The sequence below is a fragment of the Macaca fascicularis genome, chromosome 3 (assembly GCF_037993035.2).
Source record: "Macaca fascicularis isolate 582-1 chromosome 3, T2T-MFA8v1.1".
NCBI lineage: Eukaryota > Metazoa > Chordata > Mammalia > Primates > Cercopithecidae > Macaca > Macaca fascicularis.
The window spans coordinates 38,047,640-38,069,837 of NC_088377.1; positions in this window are offsets into that span (position 1 = coordinate 38,047,640).

Here is a 22,198-nt window from a genome sequence, read left to right on the forward strand (position 1 = left end):
CCTGGCATAGTGACACACAACTGGGGTCCCAGATACTGAGGAGGCTAAGGCAGGAGGAACACTTGAGCCCAGGAGTTGGAGGCTGCAGTGAGCTATGATCACACCACTGCACTCCAGCCTGGGCAACAGAGCTAAGAATGAACTCAAAAGAGCTCAAGGTACCCAAACAAGACTGAGAAGCTGTTAAATAAACAAACGTAGGTATAAGTGGGCAATCCAGTTCCTGCTCTGGCCTCCAGAGCCCAGCTTCAGCTTCCCTGGGCTTTTACCTTTCATTGCAAGCCCCGGGTACATCCAAAGAGGTCAGCCTTAAGCTTTAGGAAGCACGTTAGGTGTGTGCAAAACAGGCAGGAAAGAAAGTCATTGTGAGAAATGACTAATTAATTGCTCCAGCCAGAATCAATCTCTCTCTCAATATCTCTCTCTCTCTCTCTCTCCCCCCGCCCCCTGCCCCCAACCTGTAATTCATTATCAGGGACTCTTCAATTCTACCACAAATGCATCTCCAGTTTGTCTGCTTCTAACCACCTTCACTGCTTCTGAGAGTCCTGGATCCTTCGAGAACATCCAGTTCTCCTGCAGGGACAATCCTCTCTTCCCTCCAAAGGAGTGGCCTATTCAGCTATTCCCCAAATCTTACATCTCTGCCAAAAATGGAATAATGTTCTGCTGATTCAAAACCTATCAGTCTGTTAAGAAGGCAGCCTAACAGAAGTTGAAAAGTTTAGAGCAGTCAGGAACAGAATCCCCATGCCCACAGCCAGTCTGACCACAGCATGTGGAAAGCTATACCAATAACACTCCCTGGGAACACAGACTCAGGAATAATTCAGCAGTTGCAAAACATGCCTTGGTCAACATTTACTACTCAGTAAGAACTATTTGAAATGCCTTCTGTGTTTAACTCATTGAATCCTTAAATAACCCTGTGAGAATAGATATTATTAGTATTCCCATTTTACAGATAAGGAAACTAAGGCCTAAGGGGGTGAAGTAATGGCCCCATGTCACATAGCTAATTCATGTTGGGGTGTGATTCAAACCAGATCACTGGACTCCAGTGCAAATGTTCCAGACCCCACAGCCATAAAAATGCATAAAGTTGTTACTGCATGAAGATGTTACTCATGGCAGTATTTACAGCATCAAAAATCAGCCCACAAGTCTCTTTCCTCCATTCACTCTCAATCGTTTCTCCCCCAAAAATTACTGAAATGAAACCACTGTCAAATGAACTCTTGAAAGCCTTTTGACTCCTTGAAAGATATGTGGTAATCTCTTTCAAGTTGCAAAGGCTAGAGATATGTTTACTACATACACAGATTTATGACTGTCTTAGTGAGCTCAGGCTGTTGTAACAAAATATCATAGAATAGGTCCTTTGAAAACAGAAGTTGATTTCTCACAGTTCTGGAGGCTGATCAAGGTGCTTCCTGATTGATTTCCTGGTGAGGACTCTCTTTCTGAGTTGCAGACTGCCACCTTCTTGCTATGTTCTCATGTGGCCTTTCCTCAGCACATTCATATGGGATAAAAGAGAGGGAAAGATCTCTTTCTCTTCTTATAGGACCACGAATATCGTTGTGAAAGCCCCATTCTTGGCCAGCAAATGTAATTAAGACATAAGTTAAGATGAGGCCATACTCGAGTAGGATGGACCCTTAGTCCAATATGGCTTGCGTGCTTGCAAGAAGAGGAAAAGAGACAGAGACAGACACGCACAGAGGAGAGAAGTTATATGAAGACATAGTTACAGAGGGGGAAAGTCCTGCAGTGAAGGAGACAGAGATTGGAGGGATGCAGCTCCAAGCCAAGGATCGTTGGTCACCACCAGAAGCTGGGAGAGAGGCATGGAGAAGATTCTTCTTCTGAGCCCCCAAGAAGGAGCCAACTCTGCTAACAACTCAATTTTGGACTTCTGGCCTGCAGAACTATGAGAAAATAAATTTCATTTTTTAAGCCACCCAGTTTGTGGTACTTTGTTATGGCAGCCTTAGGGAGCTAATGCAGGCACCACCCAACTTAGACACATCATTGACCTCTGATCTCCTATAACATGAAGATCAAAACAGCATGACACAGTCCTTATAAAGCTATTGTTAAGAAAATGTATGGCCAAGACTTAGCCCAGTAACTGTCACAAATTAAGCTCTCCACAAAGATAAGCAGTAAGGTTGGCTGACATTGTCATCATCATCATCATTGTTATCATCATCATTTTTGATAATTTCCTTGGGCCAAGTAGTGATTTGGGGTCCTAGCAGTGGAACCCAGAGTTGCAAGATCCCATGACACAAAACAAGACAATGTAAAATAACTCCCTGCTGCTACCACTTTTCCATATAAAGTTCAGGAGCTCATTTTATTATCAGGGACCCAGAGTGGCTTTAAGAAGCAATTGACCAGGCTGGGCGCAGTGGCTCACGCCTGTAATGCCAGCATTTTGGGAGGCCAAGGCAGGCAGATCACAAGGTCAGGAGATCGAGACCATCCTGGCTAACACAGTGAAACCCAGTCTCTGCTAAAAGTGCAAAAAAATAGCAGGGCGTGGTGGCGGGTGCCTGTAGTTCCAGCTACTCAGGAGGCTGAGACGGAGAATGGCATGAACCCAGGAGGTGGAGCTTGCAGTGAGCCGAGATCAGGCCACTGCACTCCAGCCTGGGCGACACAGCAAGACTCCATCTCAAAAAAAAAAAAAAAAAAAAAAAAGAAGCGATTAACCTAGAATCCAACACAAGCAGTGCAAATAGCACAGCAAAACCTCTACCAACACCAACATCTATGGGAGACCTTGGTTGGTACTGTCCAACAAGAACATAGTCAATCCTGGTCCTTCCACTCAGAAAGCCAACTTGTTCAGTCCCAGGGGAGCATTTCATAGCTAAGTCACACAGGTGGATCTCCCAGGTTCCTGTCAAAAAGGAAAAAAAACTTTTTTTTTTTTTTTTTTTTTGAGACAGAGTCTCACTGTGTCACCCAGGCTGGAGTGCTGTGGCGCGATCTTGGCTCACTGCAACCTCCACCTCCCAGGTTCAAGCAATTCTCATGCCTCAACGTCCCGAGTAACTGGGGTTACAGTCACCTGCCACCACACCAGGGTAATTTTTTGTATTTTTACTAAAGACAGGGTTTTGTCATGTTGGCCAGGCTGGTTTCAAACTTCTGACCTCAGGTGATCCGCCTGCTTCGGCCTCCCAAAGTGCTGAGATTACAGGCATGAGCCACCACGCCTGGCCCAGAAATCTTTCAGATAAAATAATGTCTGCTTTGTTGATTATCTTGCTCAGTGTCCCTTGTATGATATCCAACCGGAAAATTCCTTTTATAGTTAAAAATCAGAAAAGATCTCTAATGACAAATGGAGCAGCTCTGTTCTCTATTAAATAAAGTCTTTGCAATGTCTTTGCTTCTCTTATTGCCCAGACCAACAGGAACCCCAGTGCCAAATTCAAAATTTAATTAGAGTAACTCAGTCCTTAAGGGAGCACATTTGGTCCTTTTCATAGCTTTGATTCATTTTTCTCATCCAATAATCTCATTGTATGTGCTTTTTATCCTAAGTGGCCTTAATTCTCTTTGGAAATTACCAAGCCTGGTCCATGAATGCTTCACAACAAATGGCTTTTGAGGCCAGTTAGTAAAAATTACAAGAAAGAGAGAGTAGTCAAGCTGTGTCTAGAAAAATGGATTTAGAAGTCTTACCTTCAGGGAAAGAGGAAAAAGAAGAAAGAAAAAAATGTTCACAGCATAATAGCTGGAGCAGAGAGACACAAGCCCAAATGAACAAAAATGATTCCAGAATAAAACCAAGAACAAGAGGCCATGATGTGAAAAAGAGGAAGGAAAGAAGGGAGGGAAAGAGGGAGGAAGGAAGGAAGAAAGGAAGGAAGGAAGAAAGGAAAGAGAAAAAGGGAGGAAAACAGGAAGGGAAAAGGGAGGGAAAGAGGGAGGGGAGGGAGGGAAAAGAGTGGAAACAATTTTTAAGATAGGTCTGTATAATTCTAACATATCTAAGAAATAATTGAACATTTGTGATCTCTGAGGGAAACGGACATAGACTGGAGATGGAAAAATAATTATAAATATGTATAGTACTTTGATATAAAGAATGTAGTGTTCTCCTACTAAGCATAATTTAGATGTATAATCTGAAAATATTCCACCGAGTCTGAGGTTTAGATAAAGCCTTGCTTGGAATTGCAAAACAGACAACGGGCTTGCTCAAGGTCACTGCCCTTGAATAAGAAGTAATATCTGAATTTGATTTTTGATGCAGAATTTGAGAACTTTGATGCAGAGCCTTGGGGCTGAGAGCGGGGATTCACAGTCCACATTCTGTGGCCCTGCATCTCACAATAAATTAAAGCTAAAAGAGGCAGAACCAGGTTGTCCATGATCTGCCCAGTCGTCCGACTTCTGAATGAAATGCCAGGGGGGTAAATTTCTATATCAAGGCAGGGCGCAATGGCTCATGCCTGTAATCTCAGCACTTTGGGAGGCCAAGGTGGGAAGACTGCTTGAGCCCAGGAGTTTAAGACCAGCCCTGGGCAACATAGGGAGACCCTATTTCTACAAAAAATAAAAACAAATTAGGTAGGCATGGTGGCATGTGCCTATAGTCCCAGCCTCTCAGGAGGTTGAGAAAGGAGGATCCTTTGACTCCAGAAGTTCAAGGCTGCAATGAAACATGATCATGCCACTGCACTGCAGTCTGGGCAACAGAGCAAAACCTTGTCTCAAACAAACAAAAAATGTACAAGTTCTAACCCCCGGGACTTGTGAATGTGACCTTATTTAGAAATAGAGTCTTTGTGAGGCCGGGCACGGTGGCTCACGCCTGTGATCCCAGCACTTTGGGAGGCCAAGGTGGGTGGATCATGAGGTCAGGAGTTCAAGACCAGCCTGACCACCATGGTGAAACCCTATCTCTACTGAAAATACAAAAAAAAAAAAAAATTAGCCGGGCGTGTTGGCGCATGCCTGTAATCCCTGCTACTCGGGAGGCTGAGGCAGGAGAATCACTTGAACCTGGGAGGTGGAGGTTGCAGTGAGCCAAGATCGCGCCACTGCACTCCAGCCTGGGCAATAGAGAAAGACTCCATCAAGAAAGAAAGAAAGAAAAGAAAGGGAGGGAGGGAGGGAGGGAGGGAGGGAGGAAGGAAGGAAGGAAGGAAGGAAGGAAGGAAGGAAGGAAGGAAGGAAGGAAGGAAGGAAGGAAGGAAGGAAGGGAGGAAGGGAAAGAAGGAAAGAAAGAAAGAAAAGAAGGAAGGAAGGAAGGAAGGAAGGAAGGAAGGAAGGAAGGAAGGAAGGAAGGAAGGAAAGAAAAGAAAGAAGGAAAGAAAGAAAAGAAAGAAAAGGAAGGAAGGAAGGAAAGAAAGAAAAAGAAAGAAAGAAAGAAAGAAAGAAAGAAAGAAAGAAAGAAAGAAAGAAAGAAAGAAAGAAAGAAAGAAAGAAAAGAAAAGAAAAGAAAAGAAAAGAAAAAAAGAAATAGAGTCTTTGTGGTAAGGCTCTGGGTATAAGATCATCCTGGATTTTTGGCGAACCCTGAGTCCACTGGCTGGTTTCTTACACGAGCAAGGAGAGGGAGGTTTGGGACAGAGATACATAAGGAAGAAGCCCTTGGAGGCAGGGATTGGAGGGAGGTACCACTAGCCAAGGAACTTCAGGAACCTCTAGAAGCTGGAAGAGGCAGGAAGGCTCCTCCCCTAAACCTTCAGAGGAAGTGTGGCCCTGATGACACCTTGACGTTGAATTTGTGGCCTCCAGAACCATGAATGGATATATTTCTTCTTCTTCTTCTTCTTCTCCTTCTTCTCCTTCTCCTTCTCCTTCTTCTTCTTTTTTTTTTTTTAGATGGAGTCTTGCTCTGTTGCCCAGGCTGGAGTGCAGTGGCTTGATCTCAGCTCACTGCAACCTCTGCCTCCCGGGTTCAAGCGATTCTGCCTCAGCCTCCCAAGTAGCTGGAACTACAGGCGTGCACCACCGTGACCGGCTAATTTTCTATGTATTTTTAGTAGAGATGGGGTTTCACCATGTTGGCCAGGCTAATCTCGAACTCCTGACCTCAAGTGATCCACCCGTCTTGGCCTCCCAAAGTGCTGGGATTACAGGCATGAGCCACCGTGCCCAGCCCATTGCTACTGTTTTAAGCTACTCGCTTATAATTTGCTGCAGCAGCCCTAGGACACTATATAAGTGGAATCCAAGCCAGCTATGGCAAAAAGGTGGAGGGACCTCAAAAAAAGATTCACTTTAGGTGGAAATCTTTGGAACTTCCTGCTAGAGTTAAGTCATCAGAGAGTCACAGCTTTTAGGGGACGGACACGTTTATCATCTCAGAAAGAGACAGTTTACACCAATGAGCTCAAAAAAAAAAAAAAACAAAAACAAACAACAACAACAAGAACAACAAAACAGAAGCAACTGCAGATGAAGTGAGCAGCGTGATTCACAAGTCACATCCACAAAACAGGGGAAGAGGAAGAAGACAGGGGAAGGGAAGTGCTCCCAGGAGAGCATGAGGGGTGGGGGGCATTCAGGAAAGGAAGAAATCGTGTGTTCATTTCTCAGGCACCTGCTCTTCCCTAAACAGCCCTGAGGACGTTCAGGTAAAATAATAATTAGAGGCCAGGCAGGGTGGTTCACACCTGTAATCCCAGCACTTTGGGAGGCCGAGGCAGGCAGACCGCGAGGTCAGGAGATCAAGACCAGCCTGGCCAACACAATGAAACCCCCTCTCCACTAAAAATACAAAAATCAGCTGGGTGTGGTGGCGCATGCCTGTAATCCCAGCTACTTGGGAGGCTGAAGCAGGAGAATCGCTTGAAACCAGGAGGCGGAAGTTGCAGTGAGCCGAGATTGCACCACTGCACTCCAGCCTGGTGACAGAGTGAGACTCCATCTCAAAAAAAAAAAAAAATCATCATCAGAAAAATACTCTTTCCTGATTAGAAATCAAAATCTAGTTAGGGCCAGGCATAGTGGCTCAAGCCTGTAATCTCAGCACTTTGGGAGGCTGAGGCAGCTGGATCACAAGGTCAGGAGTTTGAGACCAGCCTGTCTCACATGGTGAAACCCCATCTCTACTAAAAATTAAAAAATTAGCCGGGCATGGTGGCATGCACCTGTAATCGCTTGAACCCAGGGGATGGAGGTTGCGGTGAGCCAAGATTGTGCCACAGCACTCCGGCCTGGGCAACAGAGCAAGACACCATCTCAAAAAAAAAAAAAATGAAGTTAGAAAACTATGAATCCACGAACTTGATTCATGGTTTTCTTCCCTTAGAACTGAAAAAGATACTGGAAATCAGTCCATCTTTGTTCAGATGCCTTCACTAGTCAAAGAGTGTTTATTAAGTTTCTATTCTTTGTTGTGTTCTGTTCTTGGTGTTTGAAATGCAACACAGAGCACAAGCAACAAACTCCGTACTTTCAAAGTGCCGACATTCTAGTGGGAGGAGTAGATGATGAGCAAACAGGAGAATATGCGCCAGATGTGGTGGCAGGGATTACAATCCCAGCACTTTGGGAGGCTGAGGCTGGAGGATTATTTGAGGCCAGGAGTTCAAGACCAGCCTAGGCAACATAGCAAGACTCCCATCTCTGCAGAAACCTTAAAAATTACCTGCACATGATGGGCACGGTGGCTCACACCTGTAATCCCAGCACTTTGGGAGGCCGAGGCGGGTGGATCCTGACATCAAGAGATCCAGACCATCCTGGCCAACATGGTGAAACCGCATCTCTACTAAAAATATAAAAATCAGCTGGGCATGGTGGTGCATGCCTGTAGTCCCAGCTACTCAGGAGGCTGAGGCAGGAGAATCACTTGAACCCGGGAGGCGGAGGTTGCAGTGAGCCAAGGTCGTGCCAGTGCACTCCAGTCTGACGACAGAACAAGACTCCATCTCAAAAAAAAAAAAAAAAAATTACCTGGGCATGATGGTGCATTCCTATTAGTCGAGCTACTCAGGAGGCTGAAGTGGAAGGATCCCTTGAGCCCAGGAGACTGAGGTTACAGTGAGCCATGATTGTGCCATTGCACTCCAGCCTGGGTGACAGAGCAAGACCCTGTCTCTAAAAAATAAGAAACAAAAAACAGGAAAATATATGGTGATCAGAAGAGCAATTATGAAAGTAAACCATGGGAAAGTAACAGAAAGTGACAGGGAGTCATTCAGGTTGGTCGGTCAACAGAGGCCCCTCTGAGGAAGCCATGTTTGTGCTGAGTTTTGGTTGATAAGAAAGAACCATGAGAGTGTGCAACAAGGGGTTAACTCAGCAGGTCTTTGCTGTCCAAACCCTGCACATTCCAAAGAAAGAACTGACTCTGACCAGGAGATAACCTTGAAGCCTGTGAAATATCCCACGTGATGAGTGGTTTTTGCATACCTGGGGCAGTGGGCCACAGCAGATAGTTTACGCCAACACTATCAATGATGGTGGGGGATCTTAGACCTCTCTGGTTCAGTTTGACCTCTGGAGAGGCTGGAGATTGAATAAGCTCAGCCACATGGGCACTCCACGTTTACATGACTGACCTCAATAAACACTCTGGAAAACTGGCCAAGGGCGATGACTCACACCTGGAATCCTAGCATTTTGGGAGGCCAAGGCAGGCAGATTGCTTGAGTCCAAGAGTTCGAGACCAGACTGGGCAACATAGCAAGACCTCTTCTTGCAAAAGTAAAAATAAAAAACTCTGGAAATTAAAGTTGCATGAGCTTCCATGGTTGACAATATGCCCTACGTATCATCACAGTTGGTGCTATCCGTATGGCTCCACCAGGAGAGGACAAAAGAAAGCTTGATCCTGGTGTCCCCTGGACTCTGTCCTATGTACCTTTTAGCCTTGGTGGTTTTAAACTTTGGGAGGCCAAGGAGTGCGGCTCATGAGGTCAAGAGATCGAGCCCATTCTGGCCAAAATGGCAAAACCCCATCCCTTCTAAAAATACAAAAATTAGCTGGGTGTGGTGGCAGGTGCCTGTAGTCCCAGCTGCTCGGGAGGCTGAGGCAGGAGAGTCACTTGAACCCGGGAGGCTGAGGTTGCAGTGAGCCGAGATCATGCCACTGTACTCCAACCTGGTGACAGAGCGAGACTCTGTCTCAAAAAAAAAAAAAAAATTGTAATTGTGAGCATAACAGGCTTTTCTGAGTCCTTCTAGCAAGTCGTTGAACATGAGAGTGGTCTTAAGAGTCCCTGACACAGAGGAATGGGAGGAAGAATGTTCCAGGCAAAGATAATAATTAGTGCAAAAAAAAAAAAAATGGAGTTGGGCATGCCCATGAGATTTAGACCAAGGACAACCCAGGGGTCTGCCTGAGGTCACATATTGAGGCAGAGGAGAACTGACCCAGAACTTGGGTCTGCTGAGCCCCACCCAAGGGTTTTACCTGAAGCCCTGAAGTGTCCTGGAATGGTAGGTGGTAGAGATGGCCACTCTACCATCTCTAGGCTTAGGAGTCACTCACAAACATGGTCTCAAATCCTGGCTCTACCTTGATTTGCTATATGTGACCCTACATTAGTCTCATTATCGCACTGCTATAAAGAAATACCTGAGACTGGACAACTTATAAGAAAAGAGGTTTGATCAGCCTGTAGTTCTGCAGGTTGTACAGGAAGCATAGTGGCTTCTGCTTCATGAGGCCTCAATCATGGTAGAAGGCAAAAGGCAAGGAGGTGTCTTACATGGCAGAAGCAGGAGTAAGAGAAAGTGAGAGGAGAGGTGCCATGCGCTTTTAAACAACCACATCATGCAGTAACTGGGTAATTTATAAAGGAAGACGGATTGATGGACTCACAGTTCCACATGGCTGGGGAGACCTCACAATCATGGTGGAAGACGAAGGAAGCAAAAGAGGGAATGAGAGCCAAGCACAAGGGGTTTCCCCTTATAAAACCATCAGATCTCACGAGACTTATTCAGCACCATGAGAACAGTATGGGGGAAACAGCCCCCATGATTCAATTATCTCCCACTGGGTCCCTCCACAACACGTGAGGATGATGGGAGCTACAATTCAAGATGAGATTTGGGTGGGGACACAGCCCAGCCATATCGGGAATCATACAATATCTGTCCTTTTGTGTCTGGCTTATTTCACTTAGCATAGTGTCCTCAGTGTTTATCCATGTTTTGGCATGTATCAGAATATCATTTCCTTTTATGGCCAACAAATCTTCCATTGCAGGGATAGGCCACATTTTGCTTATACATTCATTCATCAATGGACGGTTGGGTGGACTCCACCTTTTGGTTACTATGAATAATGCTACTAAGAGCATTGGCATACAAGTATCTTTTTAAGCTCTTTAAGTTCCTGCTTTTCATTCTTCTGGATATATACCAAAGAGTGCAATTGCTGGTAATTTTATGGTAATTCCATGTCCAACTACTTGAGCATGTACCAAATTTCCACAGCAGCTGCAACATTTTCCATTCCCACCAGCAATGCACAAAGGTTCCAATTTCTCCACATACTTGCCAACACTTGTTATTTCAAGTTGTTTTTAATCATAGCCAGGAGGTGGGTGTGTAGGGGTATCTCATTGTGGTTTTGATTTGCATCTCCCTGGTGAATAATGATGTTTAGCATCCTTTCATGTGCATATTGGCCATTTGGATGACTTTGGAGACATATCTACTCAAGTCCTTTGCCCATTTTTTAATTGAGTTGTCCTTTTGTTTTTGTTGCTTTGTAAGAACTCTGTATACTCTGAATATTACTTGTCAATCAGATAGATGATTTGAAAATATTTTCTCCAATTCTAAAGGCTGTCTTTTCACTCTCTTCATAGTGGTCTTTGATACAGAAGTTTTTAACTTTAGTGAAGTCCAATATATCAATTTTTTCTTTTGATGCTTATACTTTTGGTGTCATATCCAAGAAATCATTGCCTCCCAGCATTTTTTTTTGGAGGTCAGGGCAGGTGGATCACCTAAGGTCAGGAGTTCGAGACCAGCCTGGCCAACGTGGTGAAACCCCATCTCTACTAAAAATATAAAAAGTAGTCGGGCATGGTGGCGCGCACCTGTGGTCCCAGCTACTCGGGAGGCTGAGGCAGGAGAATTGCCTGAACCCAGGAGGCCAAAGTTGCAGTCAGCCCAGATCGTACCACTGGGTGACAGAGTGAGACTCCATCTAAAAAAGAAAGAAGAAAGAAAGCAAGAAAGCAAGAAAGCAAGAAAGCAAGGAAGGAAGGAAGGCAGGAAGGCAGGAAGGCAGGAAGGAAGGAAGGAAGGAAGGAAAGAGAGAGAGAAAGGAAGGAAGGAAGGAAGAAATCATTGCCAAATCCAACGTTGTGAAGATTTACCTCTGTTTTTGATACAGGAAGTAGAAAGAAATTAGGCAGATAGTGAGGGTAAGAGAGTCTTTGGTAAAGTTTCCTTTTAATAAAAAGCACCCCCCAAATGATTTCTTTTCTAACAAAAAGCAGCCTGAAAAATCAAGCTGCAAGCGTAGATAAGCTAGGTAAAAGCTTGCATAGGTAAATGCCAGCAACTGTGCCAATAGAAAAGGGATACCTGGAAGCCAGGTATATTCAACGTGGAGGCTCCTTCTTCGCTTTTCTTTGTCGCCATGTGTGCAGTAAAAAGCAGGCAACATGGTGCTGGCCAGGTAGAAACCCCATCTGCATAATAAAAGATTCAGGTGGGACGGCTAGCTTTTTCATGCACTATGTAAATGGCACACCTGATCCGACCAATCTCTTGTGCCTTATGTAAATTAGACACCACCTTCTCAAGCTCATCTATAAAACTCCATGCATTTCCCCACAGAACTAGAAAACCCACTTGAGAGCCCACCTCTCTCTCTGCGGGAGAGACAGATTTTCTCTTTTCTCTTTCTTCAGCCTACTAAACCTCTGCTCTTAAACTCACTTCTTGTGTGTGTGTGTCCTTGATTCCCTTGGTGTGAGACGACAAACCTCAGGTATTTACCCCAATGTCATCGCTTCATTTTCTTCCAAGAGTTTTATAGTTTTAGCTCTTAAGTTTATGTGGAAGTTTTTCCCCTTTAAATACTATCTTAAACTATGTTAAACATTTGTAAAAACTATCACAGCTCTGGGTCTAAGAAAACAAGGTTACATTCATAAACATTAAGGAGACACGGCTGGGTGTGGTGACTTATGCCTGTAATCCCAGCACTTTGGGAGGCCGGGGAGGGCGGATCGCCTGAGGTCAGTAGTTCAAGACCAGCCTGGCCAATAGGGTGAAACCCCGTCTCTACTAAAAATACAAAAATTAGCCAGGCGGGGTGGTGCACGCCTATAATCCCAGCTACTCAGGAGGCCGAGGCAGGAGAATCGCTTGAACCTGGGAGGTAGAGGTTGCAGTGAGCCAAGACTGCACCACTGCACTCCAGCCAGGTTCAAGCGATTCTCCTGCCTCAGCCTCCCAAGTAGATGGGATTACAGGCACCCACCACCATGCCCGGCTAATTTTTGTATTTTTAGGGGAGATGGGATTTTACCATGTTGGCCAGGCCGGTCACAAACGCCTGACCTCAAGTGATCCACCCACCTCAGCCTCCCAAAGTGCTGGAATTACAGATGTGAACGGCCGCACCCGGCCATGAGTAATTTATTTTAAAAGTGAATATAATTCTTACAGTTATGGAAGCTGAGAAGTCCAAGGTGGAGGGGCCGTATCTGTGAGGGCCTCCTGGCTGTGGGGATTGATACGGTTTGGCTGTGTCACCTCCCAAATCTCATCTTGAACTCACACATGTTGTGGGAGGGACCCAGCGGGAGGTAACTGAATCATGGAGGCAGGTATTTCCCACGCTGTTCTCGTGATAGTGAGTAAGTCTCACGAGATCTGATGGTTTTATAAAGGGGAATTTCCCTGCACCGCTCTTCTCCTGTCCGCTGCCATCTGAGAGGTGCTCTTCGCCTTCCGCCATGATTGTGAGGCCTCCCCAGCTACGTGAAACTGTGAGTCCATTAAACCTGTTTCTTTTGTACATTGCCCCGTCTCAGGTAAGTCTTTTTTTTTTTTTTTTTGAGACAGAGTCTCGCTCTGTCGCCCAGGCTGGGGCGCAGTGGCGCCATCTCGGCTCACTGCAAGCTCCGCCTCCCGGGTTCCCGCCATTCTCCTGCCTCAGCCTCACAAGTAGCTGGGACTACAGGCGCCCACACCATGCCCGGCTAATTTTTTGTGTTTTTTAGTAGAGACGGGATTTCACCGTGTTAGCTAGGATGGTCTCGATCTCCTGACCTCGTGATCCACCCGTCTCAGGTATGTCTTTATGAGCAGCGTGAAAACGGACTAACATGCGGACTCTGCGGAGTCCGGAGACGGCACAGAGGATCACACAGGGAGGGGTTGAGTGTGCTAACTCAGGTCTCTCTTCCTCTTCTAATAAGGCCACCCGTCCCACTCCTGCTCTAACCCATTAATCCATTAATCTGTGCATGGATTAATCTATTCACGAGGGCACTGCCCTCCTGACCCGATCACCTCTTAAAGGCCAACTCTCAATCCTGCCACACTGGGAATTAAGTTTCAACATGAGTTTCGGAGGAGATAAACATTCAAATCATAGCCAAAATCCAAAGAGACTTGAGGAACAGAAGTTGATTCAAAGGTTAACAAAGGCCCACATTGATCGTTACAGAGAATAATCAATCAGAAAGTTAAGCAACGCATCGCCAGAGCTGTGAGGAACTGACGAAGAATTTCAAAAAGGCTTTAGGATGATAAAGATGCCCGGGCAGCTTTCTAATGCTGTATGCAATGCCGTCCTGGAAACGTGTGTATAAGTCAAACACACAAAAGGCAAGACAGCCACTTTTTTTTTTTTCTTTCATTCTTTTTTGAGACAGGGTTTTGCCCTTGTGACCCAGGCTGGAGTGCAATGGCGCGATCTCGGCTCTTTTTAACCTGCAACCTCCGCCTCCCGGGTTCAAGCGATTCTCTAGCCTCAGCTTCCCGAGTAGCTGGGATTACGGGCACCCGCCACCGCACCAGACTAATTTTTGTATTTTTAGTAGAGACGGGGTTTCACCATGTTGGCCAGGCTGGTCTCAAACTCCTGACCTCAGGTGATCCACCCACCTCAGCCTCCCAAAGTACTGGGATTACAGGCGTCAGCCACCGCGCCCGGCCAAATCAACCACTTTCTGTCATCACCGGGGTTCTGCTCCTAGGGGTTCCAACAGCACTGCAAAATCTCCAATTAAAGGGGGAAGCCCTTTAGCGACAGTTGTCAGGACAGGTACCACCCATTTGCACATGTTCTTTCATTTTCTTTGTCTTCCCGGTTGAATCCGCCTGCCATCAAGACTCACCACTTCCCACCCGTACACTGCTGTCATTTCAAGTGAATCACCTTGCCCTCTTCTTTTTTTGAGACGGAGCCTCCCTCTGTCGCCCAGTCTGGAGTGCAGTGGCCGGATCTCGGCTCACTGCAAGCTCCGCCTCCCGGGTTTACACCATTCTCCTGCCTCAGCCTGCCGAGTAGCTGGGACTACAGGCGCCCGCCACCTCGCCCGGCTAGTTTTTTTGTATTTTTTAGTAGAGACGGGGTGTCACCGTGTTAGCCAGGATGGTCTCGATCTCCTGACCTCGTGATCCACCCGTCTCGGCCTCCCAAAGTGCTGGGGTTACAGGCTTGAGCCACCGCGCCTGGCCCTTGCCCTCTTCTTATGCCAGGTAATTTATGCAAATATTATTGTGAATTACTAGGGCAAATTGCAATAGGATATTCAAATCTTTGGGCAGACATGCCCTGCTGGTGGGATGCAATGACTCACATATGTAATCCCAGCACAGGTGGAAGGCCAAGGAGGGAGGATTGCTTGAAGCCAAGAATTCAAGACCAACCTGGGCAACATAGCAAGCGTCGTCTCGAATTTTTAAGAAAAATTTTTTTTAAATGTCCTGCTGGTCAAAACACAAAGAGGGCTCTGCCCATACTGACTAGATTAGAAAATGCCTGAAACTAGAAACCACCACTGGGCAATTAAAGACAAAATTTCTTGAATAAAAGACAATCCAACCCAAGACAATGCAATACAATTTGAAAGACGCAACCCAGCTGAATGGGGTAGCTCATGCCTGTAATTCCAGCATTGAGGAGGCCGAGGTAGGAGGATCGCTTGAGTTCAAGACCAGCCTGGGCAACATAGCATGACCTCCTCTTTACTAAAAATTTAAAAAATTAGCCAGGTGTGGTGACTGGCACCTGTAGTCCCAACTACTTGTAAGGCTGAGGTAGGAGGATTGCTTGAGCCTGGGAGGTCGAGGCTGCAGTGAGTTATGATCATGCCACTGCACTCCAGCCTGAATGACGAGACCCTGTCTCAAAACATAATAAATAAATAAATAAATAAATACCCACCCCAAGATAGATAAATGTCAAGTTATAAGGCTTTAAAGACAAAGACAGATTTCTACTGGATTCCAGGGGAAAAAAAAAAGAAGAAGAAAAATGACTTATGGATATAAGGGGAATTATGATCTCTGTCACCTACCAGGCTCTGCAGGACAGAAAGGCTTTGGGGAAAAACTTATGCATCAATTTAGGAGAACAAGAGTTATCCCTGGGTCCTTCCTAAAGAAAAAGGGAGCCCATCGTAATTGCTGGGTGATCTGAAACGCCCTTGGCAGGGGGCACCAGCATACGGTAGGTCAAAATGTTTTATTATTGCATGACAGATGGACATTTGGCTCCTTGCAAGAGACAGAGGTCACCAGGAATGCCACTGAGTTACGTGCAAAAGTGCAGATGCCACAAAAGGCAAACGTAGGCAAAGGTCAGGAGGGGTGAGAAGTGGAGGGCCATAGACACAGGTTAGCCAGCTCCCTGCTCTGGTCCAGGTAGGTCACCTGCCCTATCTTCCTTGGGAGGGTCTGTGGCTGCAGATGCTTCGGCTGCAGATTCGTGGCTCCCCTGGGTCATGCACCTTGGTCCACACCAGCCACTTGAGTTCTGGCAGGATTCCACACGTGGAGATTGACTCTTGCTTCTTGATACCAGGGAGTCAATGAACTGTCCAGCAGGTAAGATAGAGAGACTGGCTCTTTCTCTTGCACCAGCTCAGGTTGACTTTGTTCTGTGACAAGGCAGCAAATTAGAGGTGTTTGCTTCTTCACATTGGGTCTGAATGAAGCTGCCAGAATTCTACTGCCCTGCCCCTAAGGCTTCTGGAGTTCCCTGGGCACTGACGGCTGTACAGCATCAACCTCAGCTTCCAATAAATATTTATCTCTGACCACATCAGTAATGATCATCAAAATCTTCTACAGTCCAATCCAATACAATTTGAAAGACCCATCCTGGCTGGGCAGGGTGGCTCACACTTGTAATTCCAGTATTGAGGAGGCCAAGGTGGGAGGATCACTTGAGTTCAAGAGTTCAAGGCCAGCCTACGCAACATAGCAAGACCTCCTCTTTACTAAAAATTTAAAAAATTAGCCAGGCATGGTGGCTCACACCTGCAGTCCCAGCTACTTGTAAGGCTGAGGTAGGAACCAAGGCTGGGTGCCATGGCTCACGCCTCTAATCCCAGTGCTTTTGGAGGCCCAGGCAGGAGGATCACTCAAGGTGAGGAGTTCAAGACCAGCCTGGGCAACATAGTAAGACCCTGTGTCTACCAAAATTTAGCCCAGCACAGTGGTGGGTGCCTGTCGTCCCAGTTACTTGGGAGGGTGAGGTGGGAGGATCTCTTGAGCCCAAGAGTCTGAAGCTGCACTGAGCTATGATCATGCCCTGCACTCCAGCCTGGACAACAGAGCAAGACCCCATCTCAAAACAAACAAACAAACAAAAAAAGATAAAGAAAAGAATTTTTTGCATCCAAAGAGCCCAGATGAGTTTCTGCAAGGCATCCATCTATTCATTCAGCAAACATTTTCCTGGTCCTCCCTGGGAGGTGGCTGCTTTTGTTAAACACCACTAGAGGATCTCAAAGAATCTGAGAACTAGAATGGTACAGAAAAGATATGACTCCATCTTAAACTCCAAAGACTTTTTGGATTTTAAATATTGGTATCATTTATTCAATTATTCATTAAATAATTATTTATTGAGTATTGTGTACTCTAGTCAAAGCCGGGTCTACTGGGTGCAAAAAAAAAAAAAGCAACGTTTCTTGCCCTCCCACAGCTAATGAGTGAATTAATACTAATAATTACAGCTGCAAATCTTGCAGCCACTGGGTCAGCTGTGAAACACCCTTTACCTCGGCATGTCCTCAACGAGATAGGTGATTTTATTATTCCCAGTTCACTGATAAACTGAAGCACAAAGAACTGAAGTCTCTGCGACTCCCCGAAGTGTTTTTTGGTTAGTGATTAATTTTCCTAACATTTGGAAACATTTTGGAATATGATGATTTCTGATTACCCTCGTTCTTTCTTGGATGTTTCTCCGCTAGCTCTGACATTTCGTCAGGTGAGAGTTCATAAGACATTAAAGCTTAAACGTAGAAGATTGGATGATAGTCACACATTTCCTCCCGGGCTGCTGATAATAAATGAGCAATTTTTTTTAATTAAAAATCTTGCCAAGGTCACACAGCTCCTAAGGGACAAAGCCACACCTCAGACCCAAGCCGGTCTGATCCACATCATGTCCTCTTGACCATGACATTTTCTAAATTAATCACATAAAATCAGTTTGCCGTAGCCAGAAACCTGAGTTCATTCCAATTAGTGAGGACAGAATCAAAGGTGCCCAGGTCATCCTCTCCACCTGGCTCCTAGATTACGCGCTAATGCCGTGGGATAACATTTTTAAAATTATTAACTGACGCCTCTTTTTCCTTTTTCATTTAATTGAGGTGAAATTCACATAACAAAACATAAATTGGTTTAAGTGTACAATTAAATGATATTTAGGGCCAGGCGCAGTGGCTCACGCCTGTCATCCCAGCACTTTGGGAGGCTGAGGCGGGCGGATCACCTGAGGTCAGGGGTTCAAGACCAACCTGGCCAACATGGTGAGACCTCGTCTCTACTAAAAATACAAAAATTAGCTGGGTGTGGTGGTGGGTCTGAAGGAACTCCCCAAACCTCCGGATTTAGCAGGAGACAAGATAAGGGTAATCACCCCAGCACCTGTATCCATTCAGATTAAGTAAATTTACTGAGGCTGCAGAGGAAGGTCTTCAGGACTCAGATCTTAGAGATTAGAAGAAGTTGATCACTTATGTCTTTAGATGAATGCACACTTACCCGTAGACATATAGCTTAGAAGGTATATAAGCTCTGGAAGACTTTGTAATTTTGAGTTGCTCTGGTGCTATTTTCCAGGCCTTCTCCCTGTAACCAATTGCAGAAGTAAAAACTCTTCTTCCCCAGTTCATCTGTATCTCATTATTGGCCGGTGAGAATAAGTAGCCTGACCTTCAGTGTGGTCCAGGAACACCTACATGAAGATAGGACTGCCCCAAGCGTTTAGAGCCTTCTATCCAGGACCACACAGGTAATCTTTGTGTGAATTTTAAAAGGTATCCCCTCATGGGAATGATCTATGAGTTGATGGGGTTTGGGTTTACACAAAATCAATAGATAACTGACTTAAAATATGTGCATCTTTGGCTGGGCAGGGTGGCTCATGCCTGTAATCCCAGCACTTTGGGAGGCCAAGGCGGGTGGATCACTTGAGGTCAGGAGTTCGAGACCAGCCTGGCCAACATAGTGAAACCCTGTCTCTACTAAAAATACAAAAATTAGCCAGGCATGGTGGTGCGTGCCTGTAGTCCCAGCTACTAGGGAGGCTGAGGCAGGAGAATCACTTGAACCCAGGAGGCAGAGGTTGCAGTGAGCCAAGATTGCACCACTGCACTCCAGCCTGGGGGGCAGAGCGAGACTCTTGTCAAAAAAAAAAAAAAAAAATTGTGCATCTTCGTCATATGCAAACTTTGCATAAATAACCGTAAACAAACATTCTAGTTAATGATGTGCATGACGTATTTAGGAAGAAGCATACCAATGTTTGCAATTTGTTTGAAATGCACCCAGACATAAGATGGATGAGGTGAAAAGATGGTTAGATATGTGATAAAATCAGCAGAGTCAAACATTCATTGTAGACTCTAGGTGCTGGACGTATGGGTGTTCACTGTAACGTTCTTTCAGCTTTGCTACTTGTTTAAAATTCTTTATAATGAAATATTCAGAAACAAAGCACTTCTCGGGTGGACCCAGCTGTGTAGGGCACAGCTTAGCAAGTCAGGTGCTGCCTGGATTGGGCCCATCCATCCCTTCAGCTGGGGGCCTTGTGTAACCAACAATGAGCCCAGCCATCCAGGGTGACCCTTCTCAGCACTTGCATGAGCTGTTCAGTTCTCTTCCAAATTCTTCTTAACATTGCAGACATTTTTGTTTCCTCCAGAGATTCATATTTCTAGCTCAAACCTTTTGTTTTTCTTTTAAAAGTCTTTTCAACCTTTGCCTGTCTTCTCCAAGCTATTTCCACACTGTCTTCATTATTTGGTCTTTGTAAGAGGTCTTGAGAGTTGGTCTTTGTTGGTAGTTCAGAGCTTTCTTCTCCTCCTCCTTCCTTGTTTTCTCTCTTCAACATTGTCTTCACCGTTCTTGGTCCCTGATATGTATGGTTTGGCTGTGTCCCCACCCAAATCTCATCTTGAATTGTAGCTCCCACAATTCCCACATGTCGTGGGAGGGACCCAGTGGGAGATGATTGAATTATGGAGACAGTTTCCCCCGTACTGTTCCTCAGGGTAGTGAAGAAGTCTTAGATCTGATGGTTTTATAAGGGGAAACTCCTTTCTCTTGGTTCTCATTTTCTCTTTGCTTGCTGCCATGTAAGACATGCCTTTCACCTTCTGCCATGATCGTGAGGCCTCCCCAGCCACGTGGAACTGTGAGTCCATTAAACCTCTTTTTCTTTATAAATCACCCAGTCTTGGCTATGTCTTTATCAGCAGCATGAAAATGAACTAATACAACCCGTTTGCATTTCTCTATGAATTTTTGCATAATTACCTGAGGAAACTCTTTTTTTTTTTTTTTTTTTTTTTTTTTGAGAGTCTCACTCTTGCCCAGGCTGGAGTGCAGTGGCGCAATCTTGGCTCACTGCAAGCTCCACCTCCTGGGTTCATGCCGTTCTCCTGCGTTAGCCTCCCAAGTAGCTGGGACTACAGGCGCCCGCCACCACGCCCCGCTAATTTTTTTGTATTTTCAGTAGAGACAGGGTTTCACCGTGTTAGCCAGGATGGTCTTGATCTCCTGACCTCGTGATCCTCCTGCCTCAGCCTCCCAAAGTGCTGGGATTACAGGCATGAACCACCATGCCCAGCCGAGGAAACTCTTTTTTTATGGAAACAGAGTCTTGCCCTGTTGCCCAGGCTGGAGTGCAGTGCCACAACCATAGCTCACTGCAGCCTCAACCTCCTGGGCTCAAACCTTCCTCCCATCTCAGCCTCCCAAGTAGCTGAGGTTAAAGGTGCACACCACCATGCCCAGCTGCTTGTTTTCCTTGGCATTTGAGGCAGCATCAGAGTCACATTCTGGAGGAGACCTTGATCAGAAACAATTACTTCCACAAAGAACATCAGCTTGGCTAAGCAGAGCAGCTTCTGTCCAGCAGAGCCAGGTGGGCTTGTAAACTTTGTCTAGGGTTCAATTTTAATTTCACTTCTCCTCTCAGTTGACTTTGCTTCTCAGATCAATTTCCTTATGTTTTTAATTAATTTAGAGCTCAATTAGTTTGATTCTTAAAGGGCATGCAATGGCTCCAAAGTCTCTTGGGATCAAAACAAATGAAAGCTCAACCGATTAAAATTAAGCCATTTATAGCAACTGTCCTCACATGCTCCTTCTCCCCAAAGAAGGAAATGGAAGAGATGGGACTTTATTAGGAAGGCCAGAAGCCCAGGGCTCTACCAGAAACAAGAGGAAAGGCATCCCAGAAGGCCCTGTCCCCTCAATTGAGAGACTTCCATTCTGCTCATAGATTCTGTGAGCTTGGCATTAGGACCAGGCATAGTCAGGATGGCTTCTCACTGCTCCACCATGTCTGAGGCCTCAGCGGGAGGCTGGGGGTTGAGTCCTCTACAGATGCCTTCTCTCCTTTGCCTGGTGATTGATGCCATGCATGGGCTCAGACCTTAGCAGGCTGTCAGCCAGAACACCTACATATGGCATCTCATGTGGTCTCTGCATGGCTGTTTGGGCTTCCTCAGAGCATGGTGGCTGCATTCCAAGAGCAAGTTTCCCACAAGAACAAAGCCCAAGTGTACCACATTGTTATGACCTAGACTCAGAAGTCACATAGCATCACTTTTGCTGTACTCTGTGGGTCAAAGCTGTCACAGAGCTCTGACCAGGTTTGAGGAAAAGAGACCTCCATGGAGGGAGGCGGGGTTCTAGAAAAAAACACAGGACAGGAGACATTGTCATGGCCATCTTGGAAAACACAATCTGCCACACCAGCTTCTACTAAAGGGTCACCTTGGCTGACTTCAGCGTCCCCAAAGGCACCTATCTCTCATGCCACACCAGCTTCTACTGAAGGGTCACCTTGGCCAACCTCAGCATCCCCGAAGGGACCTGTCTGTCATCATCAGGGCCATTTCTCCACAAGCAACCTAGTGGTGACTTCAGGAGGCTCAGCCTCAGTCTCCCTTCTGCCCAGCCTGTTGGCTCACAGCCTGTGACATGAAGGAGAAACCAACTTGATTACAGTAGTTGCTGCATCTGCAGCTTATCTGTTCCAGCAGCTAGCAGAGCTTATGCTGATGAGTAAAACTGCCTAAAGACATGGCCTTCCAGCAAGTCTAAAGAGCAAACACACACTCCTATGAGATGCATCACCCAAAGGCACTCCTCTAATTCTCTTCATAACCAATGTGTTCATTGTTCGGTTTCTCCATTTACAAAGCACCTTCATCATCTTCTCCCTCTTAATCCAAGTCACTATGCCCAACCCAAGACCTGCAGGTTTCTCCCTCTTGATACCTCCCAACTCCATCCACATCTCTTCACCTCCACAGCCACGTCTGGTCCAGACTCTTTTCTTCTCTCACCTGACCCATGGCCAGAGCCTCCTCGCTGGCCTCTGCACACACATTTTGTATCCACTCCCATCCTCTCACTCTCCCGCATACAACTCTCCATGGCTTCCAAGAATTTTGGGGTTTTGGGGTGTTTGTGTGTGTGTATTTTAGAGACAGGGTCTCTCTCTGTCGCCCAGGCTGGAGTGTAGTGGTGTGATCAT